At 52.3% G+C, this 27,562-nt stretch overlaps 1 protein-coding gene and 1 long non-coding RNA gene across 5 annotated transcripts in view; one reads left to right on the plus strand and one right to left on the minus strand.

Annotated features, from left to right (window-relative positions):
* Nucleotides 1-27,562, minus strand: part of ZNF423 (zinc finger protein 423) — a 324,179-nt gene that overhangs the window by 73,792 nt on the left and 222,825 nt on the right. The gene's annotated exons all lie outside the window — the stretch shown is intronic.
* LOC119518687 lies at nucleotides 199-14,859 on the plus strand. The gene is made up of 3 exons (XR_005213814.1): nucleotides 199-379; nucleotides 10,596-10,779; nucleotides 13,917-14,859. It is a non-coding gene; the product is annotated as an uncharacterized LOC119518687 (long non-coding RNA).

The following is a 27,562-nucleotide window of genomic DNA, read 5'->3' on the forward strand; positions in this document are numbered from 1 at the left end:
CCCGCCCGCTATCTTTCTCTCCCGGAGCCCAGAGAGCACCAGGCCTTCTGCTGCCCGCACACCGCCTGCCACCCTCAGAACAGCTGTGGGCTTAATTATCAAAATAACATTTTAATAGTCTCATAACTGAACTCCCTTCAAAACATGCCAGCGGAGGAGCGGGAAGGATTCTTTTTAGCACCTCCTCCCACCCGACTTGCTCATCAGAGGCATCGGCGCTGCCAGGAGGCCCTGAGGCCCGCCCTGCCCACGAAGCCGGCCCACCCTCCCACCGGCCGGACAGGGAGGCAGGGCCAGGGGGCAGGTGGAGGCCTCACCTCTCCAAAAGGAGAAGCAACTCGTGCACGTGGATCCAGTCACCACTCTGGACACCGACATGGTAAGAGAACTCAGGCAATTCATTTGTGATCACCAGGGGCTTTGACTTGCTTTTAACACATTTTTTTAATATTAAAAAAAAATTGCTATCACAAGCGTTAACTCGGCTCCCCCTTCCCTGCTACTCCGTGTAATAATTCTACAGGGAGTCCTAGCTGGTACTTAGCTCCTGAGTTAAGCTCCACTAAACAAGCCCAATGCAAAAGGATCTTCACAAATTACAGCGTTTTGTCCTCCCACTCGCTGTAGCCCCTTCACTCGCTTGACTCCGCTCTTAAAGCTGGTTAGTGTTACACTTATCCGGCGCTCTCTATGGCTGGGCTGTACACTAAGTATAGAAAATATGTTATATGTTATTACATCTAATCCCAGTTCAGCAGCCCAAGGAGGAAGGCCCAACTGTTTCTATGATCTGATCTCTGCTCTACCGAGGAGAAAACTGAAGCCAGGAGAGGTCCCCATCCAACCCCACCCTCCCCACCCCCACCCCCACCCCCCGGCATTCACCTGGCACTGGGAGAAACTGGGATCTGACACTTTTAGCTGGGACACTACCCCCCCTTCCTGGTGTTTTCCCTGGGAGAACTGTCTTCTCAGAGGGGCCCTTCTCAAATGTACATGAATCACACCAGGCTCCCTTGGAAATGCAAATTCTAGTTCAGCAGGACTGGGGTGGGCCGGGGATTCTGTATTTCCAAGACACACTTGGAGAAGAAGGGGCCTTCAAAAACAAGGGGGTTAGGCCAGTCCCCAGCATAGTCAGACCGCAGACAGCGTGAGGGTGGGAGTGCTGCCCTCAGCTCAGCCTGGGGTGGCAGCCCTCCCAGCATCCCCCGTAAGAAGTACCCTCCACTCAAGTACCCCCCACTCCCAGGAGAGAACAGGTGGAGGGGGCTATCTCCAAGGCCAACATTCTCACCCTTTCCTTGGCATTTGGTTTCCCAAACTCTATGCCCAACCATGGAATGGGAAAAGCTGTCTTCGCTCTCTGGAGGATACTGCCAGAACCGGGCAAACTCCCTTTGACTCTCATATTTCTGGCTGCCTCCATTGAGCAACGACTGTGTACCAAGGCAGGCACCGTGGGACTTGGTGGCAATTATGGGAATGTAGTGCCTGTCCCCAGGCACCCAACTCATGGGCCTGCTCTCTAAGGCAGCTCATAACTCCAGGTGGGTTCCTGGGTGTGGGATGGGTGTGTGTGCGTGTGTGTATGTGACGCTGGCAGAAGCAAAAGTTGGGCTGGGCATTGCTGTCATCCTGAGCCCTGGGGGAAGTCAAGTTCCCTTCACATTCCCCCAAATGCACTAAACTCATCTCCAGTAATGGGGGAAGCTGTGACACCACCCCTGGGCATTAGCTGGGGACAGCCAGACTTGATGATCCATCAAGTTCCTAAAAAGGAACTCGGGCTTCAGCAGCCTGGAACCCCCAATCAACCCTTATCAAAATGGTCCCCTGCCCACTGGAAAATCAGCCCTGTTCAGGAACCCCCGGACACCAGCCTCTCTGCTGGCCACAGCCTGCTTGAGCAGAGCTGGAGGCCCTCCCTGTGCCCTGCTGGTGGCACGAGAGGGAGGCTCCCATGATCAGAAGCTGCTCCTATTCTCCCCTGGCAGGTGGCGCAGGAGGCTCCTCTAAGACAGAACATCTCTAACGTACATTTGCCAGACTAGAGACCTAGCTGCCAGCCGTCCTGGACCAGAGTTCTGAAACCCTGCATTCCAGCTGCGACAGAGGCCAGGGTCTGCCTTGACCTGGACATGGTGGAAGAGAGCGGAGGGGGTGGGTGCACTCGCAGGAAAGAAAGGCACCAGCTCAGGGAGCCTGGGGAGGGCAGGAACTGGAGACCCAGAGCAGGAGCTGACATGTCACTGTCCAGGGCCTGTGAAACCTCCCAGCAAACGCCCCTGAGGCAGGACAGGAATCAGAGTCTCTGTCTGCAAGTGGTCACCCGCCTGGGATCCTTTCAGCGACAAGCCCTTCTCTCCACCCCAGAGGGGTCTCTCTCCACCTTCACAGGCAGCTCAAACAAGGCTTACCTGCCCCCACTCCCACCGCCAGTTCAACCTGGGCATGGGCTCCTTCCAATTGCCAAGAATCATCTTCATTTCCTTCACGTGCTTTCTACCACGCTTTCCAAAACAGGATATTAAGGGAAGAGAAACCAAGAGCTTTCGGGGTTTTTTAGCCTCCACTCCAGGGAAGAACAGACACTCTTCCCTGCCTGAAATTGCTTCACTCTGCGTGCTTCTGGGCCGCGGGAGCCCTCCCGCCCAGGACTAGCAGAAAATAGAGTTTGTTTCTCTATTTCCCAGGCCCCCTTATCTCTCACCCTCTCCCCCTCCTCCTGCTTTCTCGCACCTTTCTGCAGGGTTCGCGGCTGGGGCTGGGGCCTCGTGGCTCAGCAAGGCTGCCAGGTGCCAAGGAGCACAGCACGGCTCCCACTGCACCCGGCCCTGGAAGCGAGGGCTGGAACCCTCCCCACTGCTTCCCACACCCCTGGACCACGCAGCCATCAAATAACCCTGGACCGATGCCCTTCCCCAGAAAGCAGACCCCAGGACCTTTTGTTCCCTGAAATATTCAGGTTTTCAGGTCATCCTCTAGCCTTGCCAGGAATGCAGTGTGCTCCTGGCTGGAACAAAATGCTTGGGTGTTAAAATATTCATCTGGTTTTTGTTGGGACAGAAGTTGTGCATGTGTGTGCGTTTCAGAGAAATAAAAACATTGTTTTCCCCTCTTCCTCTGCTCCTGGGCACACCTGGGAGGTTCATGTTCCACCTTGAATCTTGGCAAGTTTTTTCTTCGATTCCTCGATGGTTCCACAGAATGCAGAGTGGGAGAGACACAGATGGATGGATTCAACTAGTTGTTGCCTCTCCAAGGGAAAGGGAGGAAGATATGAGATGTTTTCTGGAAGTTAATTCAGCTCAAAGCTGGGCACTGGGAATATTCAGTCCAAGCAATTAATCCCTGCCCACCCCACATGCTACTGCCCACCCCAGCATCAACGGAAAGCTCGCCACCTTCCAGGGGCCAGGTGGGCAAACGCCCCTTGAGCGGGCCCCCGCCGAGGAGGACCCCTCTCAGGACAGCCGGACAAGACTGGAGCCCTGAGGATGCTGTAATTATCAGTCACTCCACTTCCCTTCCCCTTCACTCCCAAGTCCCTATCACAGAAACCTGTCAGGCATCCACCCCGAGGACTTGGAAAATCAACTACCTTCTGGTCCTGGTCTTTAACTAAATTATCCTGCAGACCTTGGGGAGGTGGGGAGTGGTGGCTGGAGGGGCAGGGGGGAGGAAGGGTCCCAGGGAGCTGAGAGTTCCTCCATCGGTTTCCCGAGGGGAGCTGGGGAAACCGAGGGGCAAGATCAAGTAACATATTGGGTGGAGGGTGGGGGGAGGCAGGAAATCTGGCCAGCTCCTTCTCCATCCTTCCTCAGGGGACCACTAGAAAGGATTCCAAAGAGTCTGAGGGAGGGACAACTCCCCTGCACCCTGCTGGAGGACATAGGTGGACAAAAGTCGGGCTGACCAGCAGGCCCAACACACTTGGAGTAGACCAGCGAGTTTGGCCCCCTGCCATAAAGATGTACCTTGTGTCTGCATCCATGGCCACCACCATGGACCATCCCCTCAAGCCAGGACAACAGCATCCACTCTTGCATCCTGTGATCCCATCAGCCAGAGCAATCTTCTAAATTGGAAGATGTCACTCACAGCTTAAAGCCCTGCAGTGGTTTCCTACTGCAGAGAGTGACGTCCAAGTTCTTGACCACAGGCTGCAAGGCTGGACACTGCCTGGCCTCTGCCGGCCTCTCTCACTGCATCCAAGTCCACCCTCCGGGAGCTTGCCCCACCACAGCTCCTCGCCGGCTTTCCATTCTGGGAACAAGCCAAGGGGTTTCCAGCCTCAGTTTCTGCCCAGGCTCTCGCCCGCTGCCTCCTTCTCATCCTTCAAACATCCTGCCACCCTCCCTGGTTCCCTCCATCCCTGCACGAACAGCATGTCTCTCGATCTATAATTACAGATGTGCTTGTTTACCCTGTGTTTCCCACCTAGACAAGAAGCTACACGAAGGCGGGGGAGACACATTTCTTTGTTCACTGGCAGATACCAGAGCCCAGCACTGTCCCTAGTGCCGAGCAGTCTCTCAATAGATGTTTGTTGAATGAATGAAAGACCAAGTGGCATGCCAGTTAGCTCAAAGCAGAACCTCCCCATAGCCAGGGATGGGGAAAGGAGGGCTCTGAACATTCAAGACGGGTAGGTACAAATACTCTTCCCAAATGCAATGAATATCAACCTTCCCTGCTCCATCTTAATTCCTGATCACATTTGGATTCAGATATTTAGGGAGTCTGAGAGGCAAATTTTATACAATGCCCCAAGAAAGCCCCCGAAGTTCAGCATTCCTAGCTAGAAAAGTTTCACTTTCACAAAGCCAAATAAAATCTCGCTTCCACTAAGCGGGTAAGGGAGAACGCAGCCTGGGAGCCGCGGGGCGCTCTGTGGCTCCCCAGTGTGGTGACATGGGCTGTGACTGGAATACGGAGCCCCTGGCCCCACCTGGCGGAGGGCTCGAGGCCTGGCCAGCCCCACACATGCAAGGAAAAGGAGCCCCCAGAGCCCACGGGCTGACCTTCATAACACGAAATGCTCCACGCAACTGGCACAGCCCACGGCGGTCCTCCTTAAGGACTGTGCACAAAAAACAAACACATACCAAAAAAAAGAAAAAAAAAAAAAGGAGGGGGGGATGGCCGGGGGTGGGAGTGAGGATGGGGGTGGGGGCATATTCTCCCAGCCCACTAATGTGGGCTGACCCCTTACTCTAATGTAATCAGAAGAACATTAAACATTTCTAACATCTCTCTTTTCCATGGCTGATTAAGCAGTTGGGAGCAGAGAGTTTACTGTAAAAAAAAAAAAAAAAAAAGCAAACAATTATGTGCTATCCGAGGTAAACATTACCTGAGTAACGGAAGCTAGACTTGCAGCCCTCTTGTCAGTAGGGATTATCATTATAATACTTAAAATAACATTTATAACACTTACTGAAATTACACGAATGAAGTCTGCAGAGACACCGAAATGAAATCAGCTCAATGTGTTTTTATAAGAAACCTGAAATCTCCATCCCTTGGAGGCAAGTTACGGGTATTAACCGTTTTTACTGGGCCTCCATTAGCTGGTAAAATTTGAATACTGTTTCTTAGGTGAGCGCTAATCTTCTTTGAATCCTCCCAACACATTTTATCTGTAAAAAATTGTAGTTAAAAATTTAGTTTGATGGAATGATATTTAAGTGCTTTTCCTCATCTAACTCCCTGAAAGTGCCCCAGAGAGCCTCCCCGTAATTTGTTCAGACGAAATAATATTTTCGTTTTCTCCGTTTCTCTTTGTTGTCTTGTGTGATGAAAAGTAACATTTCTTTTCTTTCAATCCTATTAAACGAGGCTTGTGGAATGCCAGCCACGCAATCCAAATGCGATCTGGCAGGCAGGCAGGCACTCAGCTTAAAAAACGGAGCCTGCCAACCCGAGTTTCTGTCACGAGTTGACATGTCACCAGGCGACGGTTCCATACATTTCCCGAGCAATCACCAGGGTGACGGACAGCTGAGTGGGTTTTTGTCCTCTCTCGGTTTTTTTTCCTTCCGCTGACACACTGGGGTCCCTGGCTCCAATGTTTGGTCATTCAGCCACACTCCACCTTCCCCGCCGCGACCACCATGCTCCAAGTTCCCACCGTGCTCCCACATTCCCATTGTGCTCCCAGGTTCCCACCAGGCTCCCACGTTCCCATTGTGCTCCCAGGTTCCCACCGTGCTCCCACATTTTCCTGGGCCCTCCTGACTCCTACATCCAACCTTAAGCTCACACTGGGGATGAAGGAAACTGGCCCATTCTCTAACTTAGGGATCTGCTCCATGGAATGGCCCCTGTAGGCAGGAAGGGGAACGAGATCCTGCCATATTCCGTTCCCCAATCTGCCGAGTCCCTTCATTCTTTTCGCATCCTCAATGGCCGCCTTCTTTACTGCGCTCATCAATGAAAGCTGCTTCGCTTAAAACTCCAACTCACTCTTCAAAACCTATTATCAAAGCCACTTCTACTCCCCTGCCCTCTCCAGCAGCCAAGAGCATCCACATGCCCAGGGCACTCTGCAAATACATCACTCCATCTTGAAAGGCATGATTTAATAAATTATTGGGCAGTCATACGTACACATATATATATAAGCTATGTCTTAAAACAACTTTTAAAAAAATGAAGCAAAACCAAATGGGTTGATATGGAAAGATGTCCATGGTACAATGCTAAAAGTGAAGTAAGCAAGCTGAAGAATAACAATTATAATTGATCTCATTTGAATAATAAATGTGTATATGCATAGAAAATTCTTGGAGGACACATAAAAATAAGAAAAGAGTGGTGGGTGTACAGCAATTGGTGAAGTCAAAAGGGGTTAGAGAAGGGAGAATTTATAGACTTCTATATTACTTGAATCATTTTTCTATGAACATGCATTACTTTTCTGATTGGAAAATGATAATAAACCCATCTATGTTGCTGAAACGGACGTAGCAGAACCATTTTGAATGTCTACATTTAACTCATTGGAAAGGCCCCCATCATGGTTCTGCAGCCATCACCGGCGTGTCGGTCTGGTCACGCAACCTTCTCAACAGTCTGCCCACACTCCCCCTTTCTCTTTATGTGAGTGTCTTGCCAACATTACAAAAAAAGAATTTATTGTATGTTGGAAAACTTCGAAAGATGAGATTCTCGTAGTGTCCCACTCACAACTGGGCTCTGCCTTCCTCTCTCTGTCCCTGGCAGCTGGTGAACAGAGGGAAAGGCCAGGCAAGGAGACACATCAGGGGCTCTCCCGGGCTGTGATCTCATGCTTGACCCTAGGGCCTTACCGGCCCCACAACAAAAATGGCCATGTCTTTGAGGCATGGTGGCCAACTTAGGATAGTGGGTTTTCTCAGTTCCTGCACATTTCCATCCTCAGATGAAAGACTGGTTAAAACAATATGAGCAGGGATGTCAATGGGGGGGCTGATGCTTGGTTCTCCAGATAAAGCCGCCATCTGACACGAGAAGAGTATCTTGTATTATGCTAATTGCACTATAACGGGGGGTGGGGGAGGTCACAATGGCAGCACCGTGCATGGCTGATGTCAAACGTCAATGAATTCAAAACTATTTGAAAATAATTTTAGTTGCAGAAACATTAAACCTATCAATTTTATTCTATTGATGTCATTTTCTTTACAAATACATTTACCACCTACAAAAGGGCTCACAAGCTATAAATGAACCTAGCTCAATTGCCCATTGGCACCCTACTACAAAATAACAGCCCAAGTCTGGTATGCACTGATAAAAATCCATTACCCCGAGAGTAAACTACTCAAGGGCAGAGACTGCCTTAAATCTATACCCAGTAACCCAAAGGTGCTAGCACATGGCACCAATGAACAATCAATAACCAAAATTCTTATTGATCGCATTTGTCCCATAACCAAGTCCAGCAACAATGGAAATATCAATGATTTGTCCAAAAGTTGAGAATCCAAATGATTCCCATTACTTTGCTTTCTGAGTTAAAAGTAATGGTGACTTCCTTGAAATTATGGGAATGATGGGCTAAGGTGCTAAGGAACGTGTCAATCACAGACCTGGCTTGTTTACTGAGCAGATTTAGGCTTAGAAATATGGCTGGAATGGCCTCAGATGGCCACGGGCATTGTCTTCCAGGCTTAAAAGTCCCTCTCTTAAATGTTAGTTTATAGGCACCAACACCCCCATGCTCAGTGAAGGAAGACATGAGAATGCAAACCTTTCCATGTCTCCCCCATGGAAACAGAAGTTGGAGATGATGGGCACAAGGAAGCAAGTGGCCTTCGTAGAGTCCTTTTCAACTAACAAGGAAGATCCATCCCCAGGAGCTCCTGTGTGCCTTGTAACCAATTGTGGGTGCATGAAACAAGGTCTAGCAACGCCCTTTTAGGGCCTGGACCTCTTTTGTGGGATTGAACTCTGAAGGACAGCCATCCACAACCTAAGCCTGGGGCATGCTCTTCTGGAAGCCCCAGCTGGAAGCGGGGCTGCTGACCTTTGGTTTTCTGGAACTTTTCTAACAAGTCCACACCCCCAGACCCATTCTGTTGGAACTGCCAGGATGTGTTCCCTCTGGGTCTCTGTCATTCCAGAAGGAAGGAGCCTCGTCTGTCCTGGCCGTGTCAGGCCTGGAGCCCCTCACCATCACTTCATTAGCTCAGCGCATCTTTCCTGGGATTCTCCCAGAGCTGCCAGCCATTCCCAGAGTGGAGGGGTCAGAAATGCTCACAGAATTTGAGGGAAAGATGACACTTGCTAAAACCACCTCACCCTTCACCCCACACTCCCCTCCCCCAACACATTTTCCAGATTACTTTTTGGCTGTGGCAGAAGAGACCTTAAGGTGATTCCATGCAATCTCCTCCCAAGAATCCCTGGGGGTTACTTACAAGACCTGAAATGAATGGACGACCCAGTGCAGAAGTAATCTAATTAGGATCAGAAGAACAGAGCCATGGGTGCCCCCAGACCACAGACAAGGGATGGGGGGTGGGAGATCACTCAGGACAGAGCCAATAACTCAGCCTCAAGCTCTAGAGGAGCAGCACAAACCTCCTCCCACATTCCCAGGCCTCACCCTTCCCCCAATCCCACTTCTGCTAAAGCGTGGTCAGATCCACCCACTGAACCCCATTACTACTGACAGGTCATCAGACTTACCCACACAGCATCTCCCCATCACTACTGACATCTGGACCCCCCGACCTGCCATCACCCCATCGCCCCTGAACAGCCAGCATTGTAGCACAGCCCTGGAGGAGGGTGGGAACTTTTCTTAACTGTATGTGTTTTTAAAAATCTGTTCACGTGTGAGATGCAGCCTGACTATGCCACAGAGGGCATGTTTTGCAATCTGAATCGGCAAATTTGTTAACTGACTGTTGAGTCTAATGTTATACCACTATTCTGCCTCTCGTTAGCAACACAAATTACCGGCAATTAGCCGGCTGACTGTTCAAAGGCAGTTCAATTTCATGTATAAAGAGAACTATATAATGCTTAATGTATCTATCAAATGTAATAGCCCAAACAAAATTAATGATATGACTACAATGAGTGCTTATATGGGATAATTACAAGGTGTCCATCACGAGACGCGCGCCACGGAGTCAGACACACAATGCAGGCAAACAGTCACCAAAGTCGTCGAGGCTGGCCCGGGCTGTTGGGAGGGAGACAAGCCACGGGGAGCAGAGCACGGCTCAGCCGCCGCCGGTGACAGGGCAGGCACAGAGGGCCGCTCCAGTGTCCCAAACCAGACGCTGTGGCCTCGGGTCCTGAGAGAAGAGAGACCTCAGGCAAGTGCCTGAGACTCCATTTTCTCATCCGTCAAATAAGAGCCGCAGCCTCTGTCTCCCGGAGCCCCAACCTGGCACCACGCAAGCAAATGACGGAGAAAGAGCTTTGCTAACTTTGCAGGCCTCGTCCAGTGGAAGGCGGCGATGCCGTCAATATTATTATTACACAAGACTTTCCAAGCAGAAGCCCAGCAGACGCCCTTCCGCACACGTCGCTGACGGAGTAGCGGGCGCAATACAAACGACGCTGCGATTTAATTACTACCTTTTTTTTTTTCCTCCGGTAACTAAACATTTTCCTCTGCTCAGTATCCCTGGAATGGCAGGGCCATTCCCAGTGTATTACTTGCATATCTATAATTAAATAATTAAGAATTGTTCAAGCCCTTCCAAACACAACAAAAGGCGATGATTATTTCAAACCCACTTTAGGAAAAGTCAAGCCCCGATCAGCTCCATTTTTTGCTAATAGTTATGCAAGGCTGCACCAGGCACATTCCCTCTTGCATGCCAGCACACCAATAAATTAAGATATTCCTGGCCGCATCTGCACGAGGGAAATTAGAGCATTACCTGGTCCCCGCCAGTGTGCCAGCTCCGAGCGGCAGGCGCAGCCCACGCTGGGCGACCAGCTGTCTGCGAATGTGGCGTGTGGATCACAGCTCAGAGCCAGGGGATCTCTTAGGAGGCCTGCTCTAATATCACAACTGCCTCGCTGCAGGACTGTTCCCTTCACAGCACAGTATTCAAACACTTCTTCTGCCTCTTTCTTTCCAGCTCCGAACCAGGGAGAACCGGGACCTGGGATCTTCGAGCCGGTCCCCAGATGCCGAAGCATGCTTGGCTGATTTTTCTCGTTCGCCTCGGGGTCCTTCGTGGCAAGGTCTGACTGCACCGAGGCACTCTGTTTTGTGAAACCCCAGCCCCCAGACGCCCCGGAGGAGGGGCGACCTCATTCCTGGTGAGTGTAACTTCACCAGCCACCGTGTCTTTGGCTTTGGATGGGGGACCAGGGGCCCTTGTAGGGACTTAAAAACCAAAATGATGTGCACAACCGCAAACTCGGTGTCCCAAAGGGAGGCACAGACCTCTTTTCCCAGAAATGGGTGGGGGCTTCTGACGCGTGAGGCTGAGTCGAAGTGGGGGTGCGTCTTGGGGGTCAAAATTCCGTTTCCGTCATGTTCCTTTAAGTATGAATCCCTCTCCTTCTGCGGGGCCCTGGAGACCCTGACCGTGACAGGCAGGCCCTGGAAACGGGCCCTGCGCTTTAGACAGACAAAAGCAGAGAACGGAGTACCACTGACCTCCCATTTGGCAAATGTGTGAGTCAAGCAGGATGCAGCCTCTTTGGCAAGCAGAGCCCTGAGGCGCTGCGGGCCTGCACCACAGCTGGGCAGGGCTGGCCAGAAGAGCCAGGCTATCAACAGCGGGAGTCCAGCACTGGGTGGGCAGGGGCCATGGGGACGAGCAGAAGCAGGTGATCCAAGAGATGCTGCTGAGGCAGAAGCACTGAGATGAGGGATTTGGACGCCTGGGTGCAGGAGAGGACGTTTGCAGACACGTTGAGTTGCATGGCCAGCAGGCAGCAGGTTGTGTGGGTGCAACATGAGAGAGAAGGAAGCCACGGCTGGAGACCATAGATTTGGCGTTGTCAGATGTGCATGGGACAAGAGTGTCCTATAAGGACCACAAAAGCCATCAACTTCTGCAATCAGGAGTTTAAAGGACTGATGGTGCCCTCAGCATCATGCTCCTCTTTAATGCTTCTGAGCTTTGGCTGTGCCCACCTCTGAGAACTATCTTTCTCTGTTCCCTCTGGTGAACTCCTACTCATCCTTCAGAGACCCATCTCAAATGCCACCTCTTTCAAACCTTCTCTGGCCATTCCCTATCCCTCCACACCACACATACCAAAGACACATCCCCGACTCATTGAGATGACTTTGGAATTTGCACATCCACTTCTGATTATCCCATCAGACTGGATATCCCTCTAGGATGTGGGCTCTGTCTGTCTTGGCTCAGAATGCCCAACACTCAGGGCAAAGCCTGGCCTGGGATGGCAGATAAAACTGGGAGGCAGGAGAGGAAATACCTCCCAAGCCTGGGGCCAAGAGTCTGAGACCCCTTGGATCATCTCTGAGGCATGGGAGGCTACCTTAAGAGGTTATGTCTGGGGTCGACTCCCCAGACCAAAAGACCCAGTTATCAGAAGGCCATGGGAACCCCACGCATCATGCTCAGTACCCTGGGACCACCACCTGCCTTGCCTGGGCACACCTGAGGCCTCTGCCCAGATGGGTGGCAGCCGGCTCCTGATCTCACACACCTGGAGGCTAAGCCCCATTCCCAAAGGACAGAGCTCCCTTAGAGTCCCATGGGGCCATGGAAAGTGAATATGGGATTCTTCTCCCCTTCCTACTCTCTGGGCACGAGTTGCTACGAATTGTGCTGCACCCTTCTTGGCTTTGTGGGTGTGCTAAACTCTATCTAAGCTGGATTAATTGGTGCCCAAACATGTCACAACTTCTAGCTGCCTTTTCTGACTATTCCAGAACTCCATATGCTTTCTCTCCCTTGATGAAAATCTAGCATTTAATTATAAACTGACTTATAAGATGTTTTCTGTAGCTATACCTGCATCCCCCAAATGTTGAAATCTAGAGGGGAGAAACAAGTTGTGTACCTTTCCAATATCTTCCTAATCCAAAGCCAAGCACAGGAGCTCAGTGAGTCTGTTGTACACAAGTACAGGGAAAGTGCTGTCGTAGCACCCAGGGCAGACATTGCCAGTCGAGCACCTATCTCCCACCTCCATGATAGGCCGATTCATTCACGTCTCTCAATCTCTCCTCCAAGCATTTTTTGGTGGCTGCTCTCCAGCAGAAGTGGAAGGCCCCCAAGGAGGGAGGTGCACAGCTCAGAGGCTCAAGGTGCTTGGACAGAGCCTATGCCTGCAGCTTTCCCCAGTCCTCCTCTTGCAAAAGCTCAAAGCCACCGAGAAGCAGGAGAAACAAAGAGGAGAACCAGCATCCCATTTCTCAGCATTTCTGCCAAGACTCAGGGCAACCCTTCTCCCCACTCTACATTCCAGTTTTCAGCTGCTCAAAGGCCAGACGCAGCAAAGGGGAAAAGCCGCCTCCACGTGACGTGCCATTGCCCAAGCTTTCCGTCTGCCCACCCAACCAAAATCAAGCAAATCAAACGGAAAGTGGGGAGCACTTAAGCAGTTCGTTGGTGATTTTTAATATTAGTTTATGAACGTTATTTCTTCCTCCTTTGCTACTTGCTTTACTCTGGGCTAAGAAACCCAGCTCAAGGCCTGAGCGGGGTATCACTTTTCAAATGCCCAAATCCCTGTAAAGGTTTAGTGTCTAGCTGTGTGCATTTTGCTCAGTATTAACATGTTCAATGGAGTACTTTGATTTTTTTTTTTATCTAGACGCCAGAAGCTGGTGAATATATGCTTCATAGCTTCAGATAAACCTTTTGTTCTTCTGGGGCTGATCAGCTGGTAGAGCAGCGAGAGGGAGAAGGGGAGGGGAATTCACAAGGGCTCAGCGGTTTCAAAAAGTCAAATTACCTCTGAGCCATAGCAAGGCTGATAATTTAAATGAAAAAATATATATACAGGCTGCACCACACAACATCGTCTCTGTTAGGACTTTTAATGAAGCCCCAGTTGTGATGACACTGAAGCCGGGAACGCTACAGTGGGATAATTACTTGGCTCCCACACAGCTGAGTTCCATAGATGCATTATTAACGGCACATTCCTCGCCATAACGAGAGCTGAACAGAGGCAGGCTCTGCAGACCTTGGCGTCCGCCATTAGCGGCCTGGCGCAAACACAAATGAGTGTTTTCATAAAAGCATGCAAAGGTTGTGAAATTCCAATGAATCCTGGGCTGGGAGGTGGAGACGGGGTGGGGGTGAAGGAGAAGGGAGGAGAGACCGCGTGTGTGTGCGCGTGTGCGTGCGTGTGTGTATTTGGTCCACACAGACGTGACCAGAGATGTCACCTTTCCCTGCACAATGTACTTGGAGTAAGGCAACCTGGGAAATTATGGAGTCAGAACGCATTGATTTTTCCCACAGCAGATCCAGGCAGCAGCCCTGATGAAGAATTACAGAGGAAATGCAATAACCTAATTCTCCTCCAACCTGGCCCTGCTGCGCCTGCAGCCCTGAGCCTACCTGGCCGGGGCTGCAGGCAGCACCTCCCAACCTGGGGACGCAGTACAACGGGGCTCCCATAGGGCTCTGCCAGGCACGGACCCCACTTCCCAACGCCCAGCTCCACGGCCAAGCCACGACCCTCACACAAGCCACATTTTTAGGACATGCAAGAACGACCTCAGAGCTCGAGGCGGTTCTGGAAAGAGGGGAGCGAGCCCCAGACATGCATCCTCTTACTCCCAGCACACCCCAATCACAGCCAGGGAGGAAGACACACACATCATTCTCATCTGGTGCCAGAGGGCTCCAGGTGTGTCCCACGCAGCGCTCCGGGTGCTGGGGTGACTTAGAGGAGACTGGCAGAAACCGGGGCCCCGGGCCTGCCCTTCCCCGCGGTTCTCTCCTCCGTCTCTCTTCCCTTGGAAGCGTCTGTTTCAAGGTGACCCTGTTTCGCAAGTTAGCCCCAGCGTCCCTGCCTGCTCACAGAACCAGGGGCCTCCCAGTAATTAACACCCGCACTTGATGAGGTCCAGCTGGCAAACTGAAGCCATGCCAGCATCCACCACCAAACCACCCGGCTCCTCCTGGGCTCCTCCAGCCGGGCCCCTCCCTCCAACGGCCATTCCGGCCACCCTGTCCCCAGAGAAGAGGGCGAAAGTCGCCCGACTGGCTAGCGCGGATGCTCAATAAGGAGTGCTTTATAATAACGAAAAACTAAACACTCCAACGGGGAATTTGTTGAGTAGACTGTAGCACTTCCCTACAATCCACCACCAAGCGGTCACTAAAAAATAACAGTTAGAGGTGCATTTACTGGTACAGAAAGTTATCACCGTCCACTGTTGAGGGAAAAGGTTACAAAGCAGTCTGTACATTTTAGCTCCATTTATAATGAAATGCATGTGCACAAAAGAGCACACAGCGATTCCATTTGTAGAAAGTCACAAAAATAGCCACAACTGTCTTTGCTTCTGGAAGGCAGGAGAGTGGTTACTCGGGTGGGGGGGATCAGAGCAGAAGGGGCAGGCACAGAATGGTCCTCTGGGGTGTCTGCAATGCTGTCTCCCGATCCAGAGCTGGCTGCACAGAGAGGCCCAGGAGGGGAAGATGCAGCAGGCACTGCTGCATGTGAGTTTTATGTCATCAAAGAGTTAAAAATCTGTATTTATTGATATGTGTATTTTTCTGTATAAATATTAAACTTCAGCAAAATGTCTTTTAAAAATGTATGTATGTGCATGAACACATAGAGTTGGGAAAGGTAAACACCCAATTGTTAACAGCAGTTTTCCCCGGGAGGTGAGCTTAAGGTTGATTTCCATCTCCCCTTACCATTTATCCACATTGTTTTTCTTGTAAGGAAAATGTATTACTTAATAAAAATGCTTTTAAGAAAAAGAGAGGGACACTTTCACTTGAAATTATAAGGATCAAAACCAATCAGGAAATTAATAGTAACCACCACATCATCATCATCGTCGTCGTCTACCCAACCCATAAAGAACTACAATGCAGTTTGGGACCCAGTTCGACTTTCTCCATGCGGGCTCCCCAGAAAATGAGCGGGCGGGAAACCCGGACCCGGTGGGCAAAGCCCGGCCAGAGCCCACCCATCCCCAGGGCCTTCCCGTCCCCCTCCCCTCCCTCTCCTCGCCCTTTAGATCACTCTCTAACAGATCCATCATGATTCCTCCGTTCTCCACTACGTGTGCCCAATTTCCCATCGATGTTCCAAAAAAATGTGAGACGATAGAGAAGGTGAGCCAGAAATCAGAGTAGAGACAGCCGCGGTGGCTCGGGGGAAGCAGCTGGCTCCCGATGTGACACAGCCTTCATCCGGGCGGACTAATCATCTGCCCCCTCCCCAAACCAATGTCCTTTAAATACCGGATGGAGATTGATGCGGAGCAGAGGGGAGCTCCAACGGGGGCGAGAAGGAGGACCCCTGGTGGTGACGGCCGCCTTTCCCGTGTGTCCCCAGGAATCCAGCTCCGCCCTCAAACTCATTCCCGCTCCGCACAACAAAAGCTCTGCCATTAGCAAACCCCACCCTCTAGTCCCTCCGAGCTCTCTCTGCCCACCCCCGCCCCTCCTGGTGCCCCCAGGACCACCCACCCCACTGCGAGAGAAGCCCTAATGAACAAGATGTTCTCTGCTGGTGGCACCTCCTGCAGGTCAGCTCCCAAGCGCTGCCCTGCCTTGTATGTCCTCAGCCTTGTCTCTCTGCCTCAGTTTCCCCATCTGTAAAATGGAAAATCGGAGTCTGAGCTCCAGACTCCCAGGGGCTGGCATGGGACCTGGAAGACACTTCTTTTGCAAAGGAGGTAAATCACTGGGAAAATGCAAGGAAAGAAATGGCTCCCTACGAGAGAGGACACCAAGAACTTTGCCAGGGACCAGAAGGCAGCACTCTCGCTCTGTCAGCACGTCCCACCCAGGCCCCTGCTCCCCTGTTCGCGGAGGTAGTGAGCTAATCACTGGCCACTGCCCAGGGGGGCCTCCCACAGCACCCAGGCCCCAAGGCAGCTCGTCCCACCCAGCCACCCAGCAGTACGAAATGCTGTCCTGGATCACCAGGGGTGGGCCAAGCCAGGCTGGAGCCCCAAAACAAAATCGTAAGTCCCCAAAGACCCTCCCCCAGCTCCCCATCCCCCAGCTCAGGCCCCCCCTGCACTCAGAGGCCCTGTCACAGGTCGCCCCCAGCATGGGGGGAAAAAAAAAGGGCATTTTCTCCATTAAAAACTAAGAGCAGTAAACTTCTCCTAGAAGATAGCATTGGGTGTTCTGAGACCTGGGTCTCTCTTTATTAAAAATTCCACACTTCCCTTGCATGCTCTGCCCCCTTTGGAGCCTCTTCCAGCCTCCTCTCTCCTCCCCTTCCACCAGGAAGTTCAGGGGAAAGAGATGGCCACCCACTTGCACTTGCACAGCCAGCACCCCCTGGCCCCCCACCCATGGTGGGAAGACCCAGGCCTCTCCCCAGGAAAGGGGATGCTTATCTAACCCCCCCCACACACACACACAGATACACAATGCAGACAGACAGACACACACGGGCACCCTGCAGAAGGGGTGTCTGCCCCCCACACACACACGCAGAAAAATAAGTCCACAGATTCAAATGTAGGCCACAAACACATCCTACACATGCACACACACACAGAAACAAGCCCATAAACATCGAATGCACTGACCCAGAAAACCCACAAAGGCACAGACACCCAAACACATAAATAAATGATTCAAAAACAAACACAAGCATGCAAGTGTAGTCACAAATACACACAAACTCTAAAAACAGAACAGAACAAATGCACAGAAACGTACATCCAAGCTCAGAGCCACACCATAGAAAGTAAGACAGGAGCTCCCCTCGGACGGCTGCGGAGAGCCAGGAGGGCAGGGGAAGGCTGGTTGTGACAGCCCCGGACCCCGCCGGCTGCACCAGGTAGGCAGGGGAAGCCCACCCAGGCTCCTTCCCAACTCCTCGACTATCTCCTTCCCCTTCCCAACTCTGGCCATTAATCCTCAAGATAATCTTCAAGAGACCCTGACAGGACCCTCCGATGAGGCAGCCTCCCCCAATTGGGAGCGGGGGGTATGGGGCTGTACGACTCGCCTCTCCTCCCAAAGGAGGACTGTAGGGGAGAGGGATGGGGGCTGAAGAAGTTAGACTTTCCCTGCCACCCCTGGCTCCAGAAGGCGGCTCACGCATGGAAAACCAGGACTGGGACTTCATCATGGGCACCCCTAACAGGCTGCAGACAAGAGGCTGAGAACCGAGGTCAAATCTTTATAGAGACCCCAGGACTAAAGTGACCTCCAAACAGCCCCCGACCCCGCAAAAGCAGGCAAAACCATCTTCCTGACCTCCCAAGCCACAGACCAGTGCAGCCGATCTTATTTCTAGGGAGAGAGGCTGTCGGATGTTTATCACTCCACAGGCAGGAGTCACAGGTCAGAATTTAAAATTCAAAATACCCAACCATATCCATATCCGACGATTGACCAATAACATATTAATTTTTTCACCCAGTCAGTTTTCCCCCAGTAAACCAGAGAATGAACCCAGAAACTACCAGTTTCACTAATCTTGAAATGTCCACCAAAATAGCACCAGGCTTTTGCCACCCTCGCTTCCTGGAAAATAAAAATATCGATTGTCTTTCTAAACCTCTATAGTATTTTGTCAATATTTTTTTTATTACAGCAGAGAATGTATAAATATTTTATTATCAACCAAGGGCCTAAAATAAACAGTTTAGTAAATAGTTATTACATTACAAGGAAAAACATCTGTGGAAACTGCTTTCCATGTAATTATTCTTGCTATTTTACATTAGCGCTCAACGTGAATTTCTTTGGCACTAATGTTTCACTTGTTCTAAATCTTCCTCCTTGTTGCTATTATTAAAATCTTAAAAAGGTGCCAAATCTTAAATGAAGAAAAAAAAAAGATTCACTAGAAATTATTCATATCACAGTGAGCCGCTACTAAACCTGGCAGGGGTGCAGTATTTTCGGTGAAATTAACATAAAATATACAACTGCAAATTATCCAGGAAATAGCTATGTTCTTTACGGCATGCTTTTAACATTCGGTAAAAAAAAAAATGTTCTCCTTCTCCGTCTCGCACAAAGCCGCAAACAGCTCCGTTCCGGCAAGTTTTAAAGGGAAAGTAATAGATTTGTCAGAGGAGCACGGGCTTGGAAAACGGACCGACAAACAGCGCCCGGGCGGGTCGGCCTTGGGTAATTAGGTAATTACCAGAGGCAACGTCAGCCCTGGACGGTCGGCCGGGGTGGGGAAGAGGAGGAAAACGACAGCCCCGCAGCTTCCTTCCCCCTCGATCCCGAAAATGTATTTCCTCACTCAGACCTCAGCCCTTTCTCCTAAATACAAGAAAAACTGTAGCGCCGTGTAAAATGCAAATCTCGCTGTAAATATTTTATAAAATTGTTACATACAACCCAAAAGCTATAGGTCTTAATTGAGAGCAGGCGATTTTTCTAGTCAATATATGGAAATGGAAAAATGCTAATTTGTGTTTTTCTACTGATGAAAAAAACCCTGGAGAACAGCAAGCCACAAAATGGCACTCACTTTAAGTATTATAAATATAATTTGGCTCCCTCTTTACCATCCCCACAGCCCCAGCCTATCTCCGGGGCTGCGGGAGGAAAAGATGGAAGATCGGAGAGTCGCTTGCATGGCATCAAGGCAGGGTGGGGGGGAGGACGGCCTCGGAGGGGGGTGGGCTTGGACCCCGGGCGTTGGGGCCTGAGGGACCCCCACCCCCACTGCCCTCACCCCCTTGGATTGATTTAGCAGGCAGGGGCGGGATATTGCATGGCAAGGAGGGCAGGAGCAACACAGAGGGCCCCGGTGCTTTGGCCATCGCTCCTCCTGCTTGGACTTCGGGGGCCCCCCATCCCATCATCCCAGAGCTACTCTCTGAGCAGCCAGAGACTTCTCTGAGGGTCACCCTTGGGGCAGCTGCGATGAGCACAGGTGGCCGGCTCACTGCAAGTTGGGAGTGTCTGTTTCCAAACTCCAAGCATCTCCCAAGAGCCTGCACCCACCCCTCTGCCAGGGGTCCTCCTGCTCCCTCATTGGCCTCACATTTCACCGGCCACAGGCTCTCCCGGCTAGACTTGCACCATCAAGCACAACAGCCACTAGCCACATGTGGTCACCGGACCCTTGAACTGCCGCTGGTCTGAATTGAGATGTGCTAGAAGTGCAACACACACACCAGGTGTTGAAGACTTAACATGGAAAAAAAAAAAAAAAAAAAACGTAAAACATTTTGGGATATCTTGGGTTAAACTATATTATTAAAATTAATTTCACCTGTTGCCTTTTACTTTTTGTTAACGTGCCTGGTAGACGATCTGAGCTGGCAGTCACGACACGGGGCTAATGGCAGGCCCCAGCACTAGGATTTCAGAGCTCTGCAGTTCTCAGAGCCTGCGATTCTGAAATCCCATAAATCCACAATTCCAAGAAAGCACAAAGATGCTCAGACACCTCGGTCTGTGGCTTCCCAGCATTTAACAAAGGCCTTCCGACGACAGCCATGAAGAAGGCAGGTCCTCAAATAACGGGTGGATCACAGTCACCTCTCCCCACCCCACCCCACCCCCGGGGAGCCCAAACACAGTCCAGCCGTCCTGCCTCCACCCCCGCGGGAGCTCCCGCGCCCTCCGTGTCACTCCCCTGCACAGGGCGGGTCCCGATGGCAGTACTTGTCCATCCCACAGCCTTCCCTGTGTGTCATCCTCCTCCTGAAACCCGTTCCTCACCAGCTCCTTCAATCTGTGTACATGAAGAGAGCTGACGGGAAGCCGGGACATGAGGACAAGAGTGAAGTCAGCTGGCTCTAACTCCAGCCGTGCCCCTTCCTATCCGTGGGAGTGTAAGTACGTTACTTAACCTCTCCTTCCCTCAGTTTCCTCATCTGTCAAATGAGAACAAGTAACGCTTATTTCGTAAGTCTTTAAGGGGAAAATTGAAACAATGCACATAAAGTGGTGGGTCGGAGTGCACACTTGTAAACAGTAGCTGCTCTTATTTTTACTATTACTATCATTTTGTCCTTAAGGAGCTGCCTTGTTGCTCAAAGGACTGGATGAACCCAAGTCTTCCGATGCTTGGAATGACATTCCCAGGGGCAAACGCGGCACAGCGGGGCTGGGGACAGAGCCAAAGTGAAGCCCCGTGTGGAGGGGAAAGGACGGACACTCGGAACACCTCTCCAGCACCTCACTTCCGGCAGGCCCTGGCTGGCGAGCTCCCCAAAGTGGGAGCAAAGCTGGGCAGAGCATGGCAGTGCATAAAAACCCAGGGCATGGGGCCCTTCCCCTCCAGACGCCCAGGCCCTGCAGGTGCACTCAAGGTCTGAGGCTGGGACTTTACCTCCAGGCACTTTTGGCCAGGTATTGCCAATAAATATCCAAAGGGGGATGTTAGGAATGAATGGGAAGGATTTATAATTAATGCAGCAACTGTTCACTGTAAATGTTTGCTCCTAAAGAGATCTAAAATATTCAGTTGAACCATATGAAACTACCATTTTTGTAGGTCAAAACAGTTGGGTGCTCAATCTAATAGCTTTAACACCTGAAAGGTGGCCCCGGCCTCAAACGCCAGGGCTGCATTGTTTATAGGGAAGCCCCGGTTTCCGAACCATGACTTGGGGTTCATTGTTTACCTTGGGCCCCTTGGGTTGAGAGGAAGCCCCTCCCAAATGTGCACACACACACAGACACACATGCTTGTTTGCCTTTGAAACCGCTTAGAGACTGGAAACAAGCAAACCAAGAAAGGAGGGAGGGAGGAGACAGATCCATCAGGCCCGGCCTCCCCCACACAATGGCAAACTTCTGATGATCTGGGGGGAAAGGCTGAGGGTACCCATTGCAGCCAGTGTACAAAAATGCATGTCCAGGCAAAGCCAGTTGATAAAAGAGCAGGCTCCCCTCCCCGAGCATGTCCTGGGACCATGCTGAGCACTTAACAGTAGACACTTTAATCCTCTCATTTCACAGATGTGGAAACTGAAACTCAGAGAGGTTAAGGAACCTGCACAAGGTCACACAGCAAATGAGTGGCAGAACCAGATCTGAGCCCAGGCTTCAAGACCCCAGGGCCAGGTGGAACGCTGGGCTCACAGCCATAGTCTCAGGTCCTGGGCTGGATGCATCAGTCCCTGCCTCATTTTATGCCCCATTTTCTTCAGATGTTAAATGGAAATCACACCGCTGATGTCACCCACTTCCCAGGAATGTGGCAGGGATGGGAAGACAAGGTAAATACAGCATCTGGGTTTGAAGAGTTGAAGTTCATTTATTCCTCCTTATTCTCATGACTGTGACCAGTGAGGTGCCAGGTTCTGGCCAAGACACTGGGCATACAGTGACCAGATGTCATCTCTAGTGACATCCTAGGGGAAAGACAAACACTACACAGATAAACAGATGAGTGAACGAGATGATTCCTGATAGAACACAAAACAGCGAGATGACCTAGAGTGAGGAGGTGTGTGTGCATGTGCATGGGTGGGGAGTGGGGGGGGGGTCAGCCTGCCAGGACATGGCAGGTGAATGAGAGGCAGCTGTGCAGAGAGCTAGAGGAAGAACTTTCCAGAAAGAGGGAACAGGTAAGAAGAGGCATGTGGCTGGAGCAGGGTGGGCCGGGGCCAGGAGATGAGGCCGTGGAGGTGGGCAGGGCCTTGCAGACCAGCAGGGTGGGCAGGGGGATGGAAGCCACCATTCTGGACAAGCGTTTGGCCGTGTTTACTCAAGCTGAGCAGACTCGAGCAATTCTACTCTACGAGCAAGAGATACAGGTGCCGAGGCCCACCGATGATACCTCCATTCATGACAAAAGCAGAACAGCTACACAAACTGTGGCACATCGGTGAAGCGGAACACAACACAGCCGTTAAAAGGAACAAACTACCAACATACAGCTGGGATGACTCTTGCCAACGTAACGTGGAGCTAGAGAAGCCAGACGCAATGGGTACATGCTGGATGATTCCATTTACATGACACTCAGAAGGAGGCAAAGCTAATCTGTGGTGATGGGGTAGAGAGGGGTTACCCTCTGGGGTGCCACCTGGAGGGGGCATGGGGACGGCTGCTGGGGGGGAGGAAACAGTCTATTTCTTGACGTGGGTGCTGGTTACGGAGGAGCACACATACGTACATGTGCATACCATGCTATACCATAAGCTTTGCAGCCTTTACTGTACATAAGCCAGACCTCAGTAAAAAGGGGACAAGGCAGACAGATCTTTCCAAGTCACGGAGGTGGCACAGACCCCTCACTTCAGGCAGCTCTTACATGACCCCTGAGCCACTCGAGTACCATCCAGGAGGGTGATGATGAGTTCACACGACCCTGCAGGAAGTCCCCCCAGACAAGCCAGGAGCACCGAGAGCCCCCAAATCTGGGTCAGACAGACAAAATTCTGGGCAACTTCCCAGCCTGTTTTCCAAGCCAAGAAGTGAGGTGGAGAGGCTCCCACGGCCGTGGAGACCAGGACAGGCTGTTCCAAGGCCCAGCAGGGAACCATGGCCAAGGGGGCCCTCTCCCACCGCAGCAGGCAGGCAGCCCCCGGCCGCCGTTTATTACCCACCCCCAGCAAGAGTGACCGTGGGCCTCGGCTGCCGGCACCGCACCATCAGCTCGCAATGGCCCTGCAGGCTCGCTCGGCCACAGCCCCAGGCTGGCGTGCTGGGGCTCCGAGACTGAGACACTACGACTACCACGATGCCAAAATAAATAAGTCAGCGCTCGGAACGGGCTGCGGCTGGGCCCGCCGGCCTCTGGACTTATTTCACAAATTTCCCTTAACACTCATGCGCATCAATGAAGGAGTTCTCGGGCCAGACACAGAGTCAGCGAATTTCTCTGATAGGGTGTTTATAAAGAAATAGAAGAAGGAAGAAAAATTCGGGGAGACATTAATCCATGCAATTCCACAGCATTCCACATTGGTAGGGATTTAGATACTGAAGCAAAATATCCATTTGAGATTCCTAGGGAATTCGATGGTTCGGAGCTGGCCAGCCAGGAGCCACTGAGAGCAGCTGGACAACAGAGGGGAAACGTGGTTCTGGGATCAGTGCTCCCTCCAGATAAATGCTCCACAAATAACAGGGTCCCGTGAATCGAATGAGGGGCGACTGGGTGGTCAGCACCTGGCGTCAGGGGCCAGACCGCCTGGGTGTGCTAACCCTGGCTGACACTGCTGGCTTGCGTGACGCAGGGCAGGTGACCCGGCCTCCGTGCTCCTCAATCCCCCGCACCTGTAAAGTGGGGATCAGAAGGGGTAGCCCCTCGGGGGCTGATGTGAGGATTCAGTGGGACAGCCCCATAGAGCAGGGCCTGCATCTCCATGCCCCACAGTCCCCACCGGCTCTGGAGAGCCCTGCAGGAGGGAGAGAGCCGGCTAACACAGTGCAAGCATCATCTGCTCCAGTCTGCTCATGGTGTGGTTGGATTGTGGATCCCTGGGGGGGAAACGACTTTCTCAAGGTCACAGAGCACATGGGAAAGGGCAGGCTGGAGCCCAGGCCTCCTGCCTCCTATAAAAGTCACGTGCAGCACGGCTCAAAGGCAGCAATCTCTCCAAGCGTGGAGCATCAATAATACAGGGTCTGTCCAGGGCAGTGGAGAGCAGGCCTGGGTGGGGCCAGGCCTCCATGTCCCACAGAAAGCTCTGGGAAAACTGCTCAGGAAAGCAGGGCAACCTGGAGAGCATCCTGCCAGCCTGCTGCGGAAACAGCATGGGCAGCCTCAAGAGTCCTTGGGGTGCCCCCCAGGCCCTGGCCTCTCCTCTTCTCCCTCCTTGGCTCCCCTCCCCTGGCACTCAGCCCTCCTCTCTGGCTGACCTGGAGTCTAGTTCCAGCTCTGAATCAACTCCAGCTTGAGAGTGGGCCTTGCACACAGGGGGCACTCAATTACTGTTTGGGGGGGACTGAGCTTCCAGGCCATAACACCAATCCTGGCCCAGGCTCTCCTGCTTCCTGTCCTGGACCAGAGATGGTCTGTTCTCAATCTTCCTCCCTAGAGGCCCCCAAAAGAATAGAGAGGCCAGAGTCCAATTCCATCACTGCCTCTGCCAGGAAGTCCTCCCTGAATTCTCCGGGCCACCTCTGAACTGTTTAGCACTTGCCATGCACTGTTCTCTTTCAGTTTTACAATTTTAGTCCTGAGGAAATAAACTTTCTTTAAAGAAATTTGAAAAAAAAAATGTTAGCACCGAGACGGTCTGGCCCGTGACGCCATGTGTTGACCGCCTGCCCAGTTGCCCCTCATTCAGCCATGGTACCCCCTTATTTGTGGAACATTTATCTGGAGGGAGCACCTATCCCTGCAGGGATCCAACTGCCCGGACCCCCATCCCTTTGAAAGCAGGGTCTGACAAGGCCTTGCTCATCTCCCCGCCTCCCCTCCAGTGTGGAGTACAGATCTGGGTACCAGGATGTTTTCACAACCGGGGGTGCGCAGAACCTCGGTGGCCCAGATAGAGAAGGGGCCAGCAGTAAGAAGGGGTTGCCCGGGATCAGCTGGGCCAGCTGGCAGATCACCATGCAGGTGAGCAGAGCACAGCAAACCTGGCGAGGTTCAGGCGAGTGTCAGCTGCAGCCAGAACCCTCCTCTCCACCTGACGGGTGCAGAAGCAAATCCTGGCAGTCCCACCCAAGGGCCACCTGCCCTGAAATACAGGGCCCCAACCAGAGGCCTCCTGCAGCAGGTCCAGGCTCACAGGCCAGGTTTGGACCCAGTTCCTTCTCGGCAGCCACACGTCTCCAGCATGCTGGAATCACTCCTGCCGATTCAAAACCAGGTCAGAGAAAACCGTATTTCGTTTCCGGCAGGGGCGAGCGTTCCTCCGGGTAAGGGCTCGCAAAGTCTCCAAACCAAGCAGGAGAGACAAGTGGGAACCAAGCCTCATTCCCTCGGTGGCCCTGAGGCTGCCAAAATTACTGCAAACTGACCTACAAGAGAGTTTCTATTTTGTGAGCAAACCCCAAGGTTAACAGCAGAGCCGCCGGCGGGTGATCAGCACCGAGGAGCGGAAGCTTCCCCAGCAGCGCCCGCGTGGAGCCCGGGCACCTCCGATTCGTGGAGAAACGTGTCCCTGAAACGCCAAGGAGAAAGGGAGGATGGAGGGGGGAGGTTCCGGAACCCTGGTGAGAGGCTGCCGGTCCAGTGCCAAGTGGCCTCTCTGTTCCAAAGTCCCAGCTGTGAGTCAGGGAGGCCGGGGCCGCTGGAATGACTCGGGCTGGGCCTCCATGATGTGCATAGTGTCCCTAGACTCATGCCAGTATACAACCTGCACAACCATACCTGCAGCCCTGAGTCCTGTAGGGTTCAGGCCACTGCAAAAGTCTTGCCCCATCCAGGCTACCGCGGGGGTGTGACCCCTGCAGTCACACAGGGTTTCATGCTCTGCTCCCACCATCTTGAAATCCTTAATTTTTTAACATGGAGCCCTGAATTTTCATTTTGCACCAATCCCTACAAATTTTGTAGCTGGTCCTTCCTCAATGTTTGAGAGAACCGGGGCCAAGCTGGCAGTGTGGATATAGAGACAAGGGATAAGCCATTATCCAGTGGCTTCATCACTGGATAATTTAAATGAAAAAGTAGGAACACACCCAGCCTCCGTTCTTCCTCACCCTCCAAGCCCTCCAGCGTCGGGCCAACCTCTGTGGCTTGCCAGGAGCAGGGCCAGGGCCAGTGGACCCCTGGTGAGGGGCCGGGGGACGGGAGTGCCAGAAACCTCCAGCACTTCCAAATGCAGGAAGAAGCCTTTGATAGCAAGCAACTCATTTGAGACCATAGGCCTTTGGGTTTTCTCGTATTATACCGATGTCTGAACTGCAAGAAAATCTCCTGGATTTTGGCAGTGGGTGAGCAAGAAAAAGCAGGTCAGAGAATACACATTACATGGCAGGAAGGAAACGGGGCAGCTGTCGGCACCTCAGCCCAGGCCTCGGGGAGCAGAGATCGCCGCCAACACCCCAGCAGGTCTCCCTGCAAGCTGCGAGAGAGCATCGTCCCTCCTGGCTGACCAGGTGGGGCCCCCAGGGGTCTGAAGGCACCCCAGCTTCCCCTGCCAGGTCAGGCCTGACACACAGCACCAGTAACAGGTGGGGAAGGACAGCAGTGGTCCAAGGAAGAGACTTCAGGCTTTTTTGGATGAAATTTTACACAAAACCCCAACTTACAAGACAGAGCAGAGTGAAGTTGCTCTCAGCCCCAGGTCCAGCCTCTGGACCTGGACAGCCCCCAGGCACCTGCCCGCAAGGCTCGGGTTGCTCCGATTGCAGCTTGAACACCAGTAATCTGTGGCCCCAAGGCTCTGGCTCAATAACTGATTCTCCCGGGGAGCTCCTAAGTCTCACTCTGTTTCTGTATCCAGAAAGGGGGCACACCAGGTCTGTGCAAGGGCTCAGCTCCCTGGAAGGGCATGCAAGCTTGGCCGGTCAAATCTCTGCCCCTTCTCTCTCCTTCCCAATTGCAAGCCCAGCCCTCTGGTGCTGTCACTGGAGATTGTTCTCCCATCCCCGGACCTCAGATGCTGCACGGCTACATCCCTATGCCTGACCAACAAACGCCAGACGCACCCCACATTTGCGGGCTCCTGGGTCCCACGGCTGTTGCACTGATGGCTTGGAAGAAAGCAGGACCTTCTCCCCCTACTCTGTCCCCAGCTTATGCATCTCACCAGCTCCTAGGAGACACAGTCAGAGTGGGAAAGAAGAACAGAAATCAAAACAAATCAAAAGCCACCCCACCAGAAAAAGGGACAAGGTGTTACCAGCCTCGACTTTTTCCCCTGGATGCAGCCTGGCTGGGTTTGGGGCTCCAGTGCCCCCACACCTGCCCCTCTCTCCCCTTGCCAAGGGGTGGAAGGTTCCAGAAAACAGCCTTGGTCCTGGGTCCAAGCCACAGGCACCAAATTCCCAGCTCCAATACCACCACCAACCGCCCCCCCCCTCAAGCTCCTGGGCCCACTCCAGGGGTGCTTAGAGCCCAGCAG

The sequence above is a fragment of the Choloepus didactylus genome, chromosome 22, assembly GCF_015220235.1.
Source record: "Choloepus didactylus isolate mChoDid1 chromosome 22, mChoDid1.pri, whole genome shotgun sequence".
Classification (NCBI taxonomy): Eukaryota; Metazoa; Chordata; class Mammalia; order Pilosa; family Megalonychidae; genus Choloepus; species Choloepus didactylus.